Below are 8816 nucleotides of genomic sequence, written 5' to 3'. Positions count from 1 at the left end.
GTGGCTTTTCCTTCCTCTCAGAAATGGGGGGCGGGGGGAGCTAGCTCTCTAGAGCAGGGGTCGGGAAACTTTTTGGCTGAGAGAGCCATGAACGCCACATATTTTAAAATGTAATTCCGTGAGAGCCATACAACGACCCGTGTATGTTACACATTATCCAATAAAAATGTGGTGTTGTCCTGGAGGACAGCTGTGATTGGCTCCAGCCACCTGCAACCATGAACATGAGCGGTAGGAAATGAATGGATTGTAATACATGAGAATGTTTTTATAGCCTGACCAGGCAGTGGCGTAGTGGATAGAGCGTCGGACTGGGATGCAGAGTTCAAGACCCCGAGGTCGCCAGCTTGAGCGCAGGCTCATCTGGTATGAGCAAAGCTCACCAGCTTGGACCCAAGGTCGCTGGCTCCAGCAAGGGGTTACTCGATCTGCTGAAGGCCCGCGGTCAAGGCACATATGAGAAAGCAATCAATGAACAACTAAGGTGTTGCAACGCGCAATGAAAAAACTAATAATTGATGCTTCTCATCTCTCTCCGTTCCTATCTGTCTGTCCCTGTCTATCCCTCTCTCTGACTCTCTGTCTCTGTTAACAAAAAAAAAAAAAAAAAAAAGAGAATGTTTCATATTTTCAACGTTATTATTTTTTTTTATTAAAGATTTGCCTGCGAGCCAGATGCAACCATCAAAAGAGCCGCATCTGGCTCCTGAGCCATAGGTTTCCGACCCCTGCTCGAGAGTGTCTGCAACTAGCTTTTTAAATATCATGTAAATTCTTCACCTGACCAGGCGGTGGCGCAGTGCATAGAGCATCAGCCTGGGAGGCTGAGGACCCACCTTCAAAACCTCAGGGTTGCCAGCTTGAGTGCAGGGTCACTGGCTCGAGCGTGGGGATCACAGACATGACCCCCTGGTCAATAGCTTGAGCCCAAGGTTGCCGGCTTGCGCAGAGGGTCACTGGCTCAGCTGGAACATCCCCCCCACCCCATCAAGGCACATGAGAAAACAATCAATGAACAACTAAGGTGCTGGAACTGAGAATTGATGCTTCTCGTCTCTCTCCCTTTGTCTGTGTCTCTCATAAAAAAAAAAATTATGTAAATTATTTATTGAAACAATATAGCCATGTGGTACAAGGGCCTCTGGTGCCTCCCCCATCCTCGCCCCCAACACTGGGTTCCTCTCCCTGGAGCAGCCCCCAGCCTCTGCCCGCAGACCTCCCTGCCCCCCCTCACTGCCTGGGCAGCCGGAGCTGCCGCCCGCGGCGTGGGCGTATGTGCGTGCGCACGCATGCGCACACGTGATTCCTACACTGCTCTCCAAGGATAGGCTTTTAGGCAGGCTTGCTCTCTGGACGACTCCCAAGTTTCCCTGGCCCTTAGTATAACAGGGCCCCTCCTGCTGCTGAGCCCCCCCCCCCCGGGTGCCAGGCTCCACTCCAGATTTCTCCCAGGTGGCTCCACGCAGGTCTGTGCCCCGCCGGCCCCACGGTCTCCAGGTGGCTCCACGCAGGTCTGTGCCCCGCCGGCCCCACGGTCCTGTGGCAGATACGGTGTGAGTTCTCGCAGGGGCCTGACTTTGGAGGTTAGGCCTGTTTATCTAGTACCCTGGCCAGTGACACCAGCCAGACCTGTGTGTGTGCGCGCACGTGTGTGTGTGTGAGCCCACGTGTGTGTCAGCATGTGCGTGGGGAGAGGGGCATGCTGGAAGAGCCGGGGTCCTTGAATCCTGCATCTTGAAGAGTTCTCAAAGAGGCCAAAAGCTAGAAACATAGGCTGGTGCTCCGGCAAAGCTATTTTTAGCTCAAGAACATCTATTTATAAACTCTGGCAGCCCCTTGGAGTCAATAAAAGGAGGACTGGGAAAAGCCGATGGCCGTCTGAAGCGTGGTGTGTTCCTCCACTCTCAGTGCTCCCGAGCACCTGCAGCTGTGGGCCCTGGGCTGAGCCCCCCGGGGTGGGGGGCAGATGGCCTCATACCCTGGGGCAGTGTAAGACGCTGAGTGGGGATGAGGGACCACTGACCGAGTGGACCAGGTGCCTAAGAGGGCCACTTGGCCAGGGGCTGAACCAAGCAGGGAGAGAGGCAAGGCTACGTGGGCTGGCCTCTACCCACTCTGACCCCCCGTGATGCCCAGTCTCCGAGACACTGGGCACACCGGCTTCTACCTCTGTGTCTCCCCAGCTCTGGGCCAAGAGCAGTAGGTGCCTTAGGGATCTGGGCGGTGGGTAGAGGGGGCCGTGTTGTGTGGGTCTCCGTGTGCCGATGGTGATGCCATTGCTTAGGATGCCTGGGTCGCTTACCTGGGCTCCCCTCGCAGACATTCCCCAGACCAGAGCCGGCTGTGGTTGGCCCAGACCCCGCGGTTCTTATGATTATTGCAAGATGCACTTCAGCACCAACCATCAGGGAAGTTTGAAAAAAGCCAGGTGTATTAGGTCCTGGAGGGCACATCTCACATCCAGAGCCGCACAGCGAGGTGCAAGGGGGCGCAAGGGGGCGGCACGGACAGGGGCTCTGCCTTTATTGGGGTGGGGGGGGGAAGGCGCCTAGGCTCTTGCAGGTTCACTCATTGGCAAATTTAAAACACATGAGCGGGAATTAAGGTGCAGGGAGGGAAAAACAGGGTCAGTTACCCAGGGCTTTCTGGAAGGGGAACTTCACAGATGGGATGGTCGGTGCCGCTGACAAGGTGTTTGTGTGTAACCCGGATGCCTCAGCGACCAAAAGCTTCATGTCAGGCACTTAGCTTACAGCCAGCAAAGCCAAGCGTAAGGCACTTATACCAAAGTGGCTGAGTGGATGTGGGGGTGGGTGGGTTGATAGGTGAGTGGGTAAGTGGTTGGGTGGATGACTGATTAAAGAGTAGAAAGCTTTCTTGTTGTCACCCACCAGTGGAGACTTGAATCACTTAGAACTAAGGAAAATAAAAGCTCAGTGTCGCCCTTCAACTCCTTCCTCCCACCCCCCGGCAGAGACCAGCCACTGGGAATGATTCTCTGCTTCCCTGCAGGCCTTGTCTGTGCCTGTGGCTTTTCCTTCCTCTCAGAAATGGATGGGGTGAAGCGGGGATATGGCTGAGTAGATGGATGGATGGATAGGTAGGCAATTGAATGTGTAGATGGGTGGATGGGTGGATGGATGGATGATGGGTGGATGCATGGATGGATGGATGGATAGATGGATGGATGATGGCTAGATGGCCGGATGGCTGATGGGTGGATGGATGGATGGATAGATGGATGGATGATGGCTAGATGGCCGGATGGCTGATGGGTGGATGGATGGATGGATAGATGGATGGATGATGGCTAGATGGCCGGATGGATGATGGGTGGATGGGTGGATGGATGGATAGATGGATGGATGATGGCTAGATGGCCGGATGGATGATGGGTGGATGGATGGATAGATGGATGGATGATGGATGGATAATGGATGGATGGATGGATATGGATGGATGATGAGTGGATGGGTGGATGGATGGATAGATGGATGGATGATGGATGGATAATGGATGGATGGATGGATGGATAGATGGATGGATGATGAGTGGATGGGTGGATGGGTAGATAGGAAGTGGGTGGGCAGAGGATAGGGGTGGATGGATTATGGGTGATAGGGTAGGTAGGTGGTGGGCGGGGCAGGGTGGGTAGGCAGGTGAATGGGTAGGAAGTGGTGGGTGGTAAATGGGAGGAAGGCAGAGAGGAGGGAGAGAAGCTGGATGAACAGTAACATTGTATTACATTCTATGATCACGCTGTTCCCTGCGCTCACCTGCACTCTCCCACTGGACCAGAAAAGAGAAATGGTCCTTGCTGATAGGAGGCGCCCGGTGAATATTTAATGAATAAACCGCAAACGATCGGTCTCAGAGTCGAACACTACTGTAGAAACCCAGTTCAACCCTCTCCCAGGCCCCAGGAGGAGGCCCGATGGTTCCAATGCCCCCCCCAGAGAGTTGGGGCAGAGTTGGGGGTGGCCTCGGTCCCCTGATCTGCAGGCTCTGCTCTGCCTTGGCTGAGCCATCCCTGGACATGTCCTAGAAGGGGCCGGCCTCAGGGGCCACTTAGGCCCCTTCCAACCCAGACCGACCGTGCCTCTGTGGAGGAAACTGTCAAGGGGCTTGTGACCCCTAGACCTGAGGGGACTCGGTAGGGGAGGGTGGAGTGCAGGGTCTCAGGAAGGCTGGGGTGGGAGGGCAGCCCCTGAAGGCTAGGTTGTATTTGGAGAGGCTGGAGCACACGCAGCCACTGGGAGCCAACAGGCAGAGGGGGGATAGCCCACCATTGGGGCCGTGCTGATGGCCTCTGCCCAAGGGGAGGTCTGATAGGAAGTGGGGGGGAGGGGCTTCTCTGCCCGGCTCTGAATGGCAGCTGAGATGGGGAGCTTCCTGTGTTTTGCAGAAAAGTGGTCCATCCTGAGCAGGGTGGGGCCCTGGGCCACATCCAGGGGAAGCCGTGAACCTCCAAGGATCTGGAGAGTGGAACAGGGCAGTTGGCAACCCGTTCTCTCGGGGAAGGGTGCGGAGGGCTGGGCGCCGGACAGACAGGTATGTGAGTGGCCTGATTCCCGGCCTGGCTTCTCCAGGGCCTCCTCCAGTTGGCAGAGCAGCTGGGGGGGGGGGGAGTGCAGGTACCCCTCCCGGCTGGCAGAGCTTGGGGCGCCCAGCCCAAGAGGAATCTCACCCATCTTGTCAAAGGGTTTTTGCGGAGATCTTGACCAGTGAGGGAGTCCCTGGGCCTGCTCCCAGCCCTGTGCTGCCCTCTGCTCCCCACTGGCCAAAGGGCAGGGCGAGGGCCAGCCAGGGGCAGGTGCCTGGGGAGCTCCCTTCCCAGGTCCCCACCTGGGGCGCTTCTGGGAAGGGGCTGAGGAGAGGGAGGGAAGGAAGGGGTCATATGAGAGGGGCTCCATGAAGTGGGAAGGGGCTCATGGAAGGAACCCCATTCTGGAACATGGAGGGGGGGTGTGCATAGGAAGGGGGCAAGCCGCTCTGCAGCCCCAGAGGGCGCTGTCTCCACAGATCCAACCTTGAGACTAGGGCAGTGGAAACAGTTCCTCGGGGCAGCCCAGCAGGGGTTTCAGGGAACAGGAGAAAAGGCTGCTCCTTACCCATCCCCTGCCGTGAACCAGGTGGGGCTCTGGGTCTCCCACACAGCCCCCAGCTCCTGCCAGGTACGCCAGCCCAGCTGCGGCTCGGCTCGTGCACACACCTGGCGCTGCCGCCCACCGGGACTCAGCAGGGCAGGGGATGCGGGGGACAGGGGTAGGGGAGTGGGGGGTGGGGTGGGGTGGCACCACCCGGGGCCAGCCAAAGCCAGACTGGGCCTGACGCAATGGGCGGACGTAGCTATAAATAGCCAAGGAGAACTTGAAATAGAAGTGGGGGGGGGGAGGGGGGAGGGGGCCGCAATCCTGGAGCCCAGTCTGGAGGAGGAGAAAGGGCCCGAGCGCCTGACGCCCAGGAGGAAACAAAGCCTCGTTCCCGCGCGCCCCACCCGCGCCCCGCACCCCACCGCTTCCCGCGGAGTGTTCGCGCCGGGAAACGCTTGGAAAAGCGGGGTGAAGTCCAGAACTCTGCCAGCCCGGCCGGCGGGGTGCCTGGGGGCGGGCGGGGGCGGCGGAGATGAGGAACAGGTCGGGATGGGAACCTGGGGGGCCTGAACTTCCCTTCCCCCGCCTCTCCTTCCTCGGCCCCCACCCCAGGCCAGCCCCTGCTGCCTCCAGCACCCTCACGCGGACCGCGGGAACGTGGGGTCAGTGGATGCTGCCGGCCAGGCCCGGCGGGAAGGAGGCTGGGTCTGTGCACCTTGAACTGCACCGTCTGGTGGGCACCTCCTTGACTGGGAGGCGACTCAGAGGCATTGCCGACCTGCCAGAGGACACAGGCCTGGAACTGAAGACAAGGCCCTGAGGACCGGGAGCCTGTGGCCCTTCTGCTAGGTTCCTTTTCTCCTCTTGCCCACTTATCTGGGGGGCTGGGGAGCCAGGCAGAGACCGGGCACCACAGGCCTGCAGGACTGAGCCCACAGTGGGGCAGGGGAGGGAGAACCCCAGGGCCTCCTCCTCCTTGTGTCCCCTCCCTCCCAACTCCAGCCCTGGTTCCCACCCGTCACCTTTTCAGAGGCTCCCCCACCCAAGGTGCCCGCCCCTCTCTGCCCCCCATTTCCGCCGGTGGGCAGCCTTGGGGGGGGGGGCGGCAGGCCTCCGGGCTGATAAAGAACAAGGATGGCCCGGGCGCCGCTGATAAGGCCCTTCCCCTTGAGTCATCCCGAGCAGGAAACGGCCGGAGGAGCAGGATTGGGGGCAGTAGGGCGGCGTGGAGGAGGGGCCGTTCGGGGCCCTCACCTCTCCCCGCTGGTGGCAGACTGTCCCTCCCCTTCCCCGGGGCCAAAGACGCAGCAGGGGAACTTGAGGCTGCTCCTTTAGCGGGGGAGGGGGGGGGGGAGTGGACGCGGTCCCCTTGGGACCGGCAAGGCACCCTGGGTGGACGGTGATGACGGCCCAGGTGTAGGGGCGCCGTGGCTGGAGCCGGAGCAGCCGGCTCTGGACCCTCCTGGAAGAGCCCCCCCCCCCATCACAGTTCGGTCCCGTGACCCCGCTCGCGGGAAGCCAGACTACCCTCTGTCCCCACCCCACCCCCACCCCCCACAACCGGTGTGCACAGTGGGGCCAGCCCGGGGCTTCTAGAGCCGGGAGGATGGGCGCGGTGGGTGCGCCGTGCGGCTGGGGATGAGCTCACGCCGGGACAGCCGCGCCCACTCCCGGCCGCCGCCTGCCGGAGCGCGGCACCCTTCATCCTCAAAGCGCCGCCGCTGCCCCCGGGCTCCCGCCCCTGCGCGCGCCCTTGCAGGCCCCGCTGTGCACACCGGTTGCGGGTTGCGGGGGTGAGCTCACGGACGCGGTGAGCACCTGCTCGGCGTCGGAGCCCGAGCGAATCCGGGCTCTCCCCCCCTCTGCACCCCCCACCCCCAACTCGTGGCAAAAGCCCCTGCAGCATCGGCCTGCGGGCCTGGGCCCTAGTGTGGGCTCTTCTCTGGCTCGGGTTCCGACGACCGTGAGCTCGCCCGCCACCCCACCGCGCGCTCCCGGAATCTGGAGAGCCCAGAGCAGCCCCGCAGCGCCATCTGCTGCCGGTGCCAGGGGAGGGGCCGACCGTCGTGGGCCGAAGATCACCCCCTCCCAGGCTAGGTACCTCCCATCTGTGGCTGGCTCCTGGTAGGTTCAAGTCATCTCAGTCTTCAGCTGCACACCACCCACCCGCACTTCTGAGGCCCTCCCCTGCGCCTGTCTGCAGCCTCAACTACCCCCAGTCTCCCCGGGGGTCCGCGCCTCCCTGCCCCACGGGGTCAGCCACACCCATGGCTTCCGGGACACCCTAATGCGTTCAGCTGCCCCAGCTATATCTTTAGCCAGACTCCATCCTTGACCTTCAGACCCGGAATGGCAGAGCTGCTGGGTGCTGCCAGCCTTGTAGCTCGTATCTCATCTCAACATGCCCAGCTCCTTCTGCGATAAGGTGCCAAGGAACTGTAAAACTCAGCATCAGCCACGCCATTTTAAAGAGGAAAAGTCAGGCCTCTTACCCCCTCCTTTCTGTGGGGAAAGGAAAGAGAAGAATGCAGGAGCTTCCTGGTTTACAAGGGCAGCTGGGTCATCTCGTCATAGTTAGCTATGAATTCTCTGAAAGGGTGCCTGGGGCCACTTGCCACACAGAGCAAAGAAGACAGAACTTATCTGAAAACCTTAGAAAACAATGTTTATGTACCTTCATCAAGAATTCCTGTACTCAGACTCACCCTTAAAGTCATGAGAGTAACGATACCTCCTTACCCACCCCAACCAGTACTTGATTTTGTATAGAAGCAGGCTCAGACCTGTATGAAGCCCTACATGAGTTGGGATTGTGCCCCGTGTAGCTAGCCGGCTAATTAATAAACTCCTCAAAAATTCATCTGGACTTGGTGTCTTTGGGGAACTCGCTGGTTACATTACAACACTTTCCTGTCCCCTCCTGCACACCCTCCAACCTTCACCACGTCACTCACAACCCCCCAGCCCTGCATCTCTCACAGGGATGGTTACACCAGTCACCAGCCTTCAGCATCCCCTCCGCCTCCCACGCCAGCCCCCTCCTCCCAGGCTCCTCTCTCTTCCTTGTCAGTGCCCCCCCCTGGTCTGCCAGTGTGCTCCGTGCTCTCGCTGATGGGCTCCCCACATGGCTGAGGGGACATACATATTTGCCCCTCTCTGCCTAAGGTATGCCTCCCACCCCACTCCCACCCCCACACTGCCCAGCAGGGCCTAGCCCTGAGAAGTCCCCAGTCCCTGGCCTCTGCTTCATGTTCACGAGGTGTTTTTCCCTGTCTGCAAGTCTGCGTCCAAATTCCCCTTTTGATAAGGACACCGGTCCTATTGGACTAGGGCCTACCCTAATGATCTCATCTTAACTAATTTCATCTGCAAAACCCTATTTCCAAATAAGGTCCCATTCAGACAGAGGTGTGGGTTGGTGGGGAGAGGACTTTTGACCTCTCTTTCTTGGGTGGGACATGACCCAGCCCATAACAGGTATCAGGGGAGGGAGGGGAGGAGGGAGGCACACACTTCCCAAAGCCAGGACTTGGTTGCTCAGCAACCCGCCCTGGGAGCAGGCTTACTGCAAAGCCAGACCCCCGGGCAGATTGGGGTCTTTGCGGAATAGGACAGGCACCAGGTGGCCATCTGGCCCAGGGCTTCTCCTGGCTGTCCATCAGCGCCCTCTGAGAGCATCTTCTAACACAGCTCCCTGGGGGCCACTCAGACCTATGGAGTCAG

This window comes from Saccopteryx leptura, chromosome 1 (genome assembly GCF_036850995.1).
Source record: "Saccopteryx leptura isolate mSacLep1 chromosome 1, mSacLep1_pri_phased_curated, whole genome shotgun sequence".
NCBI lineage: Eukaryota > Metazoa > Chordata > Mammalia > Chiroptera > Emballonuridae > Saccopteryx > Saccopteryx leptura.
Note: the sequence above shows the minus strand (reverse complement) of the source record.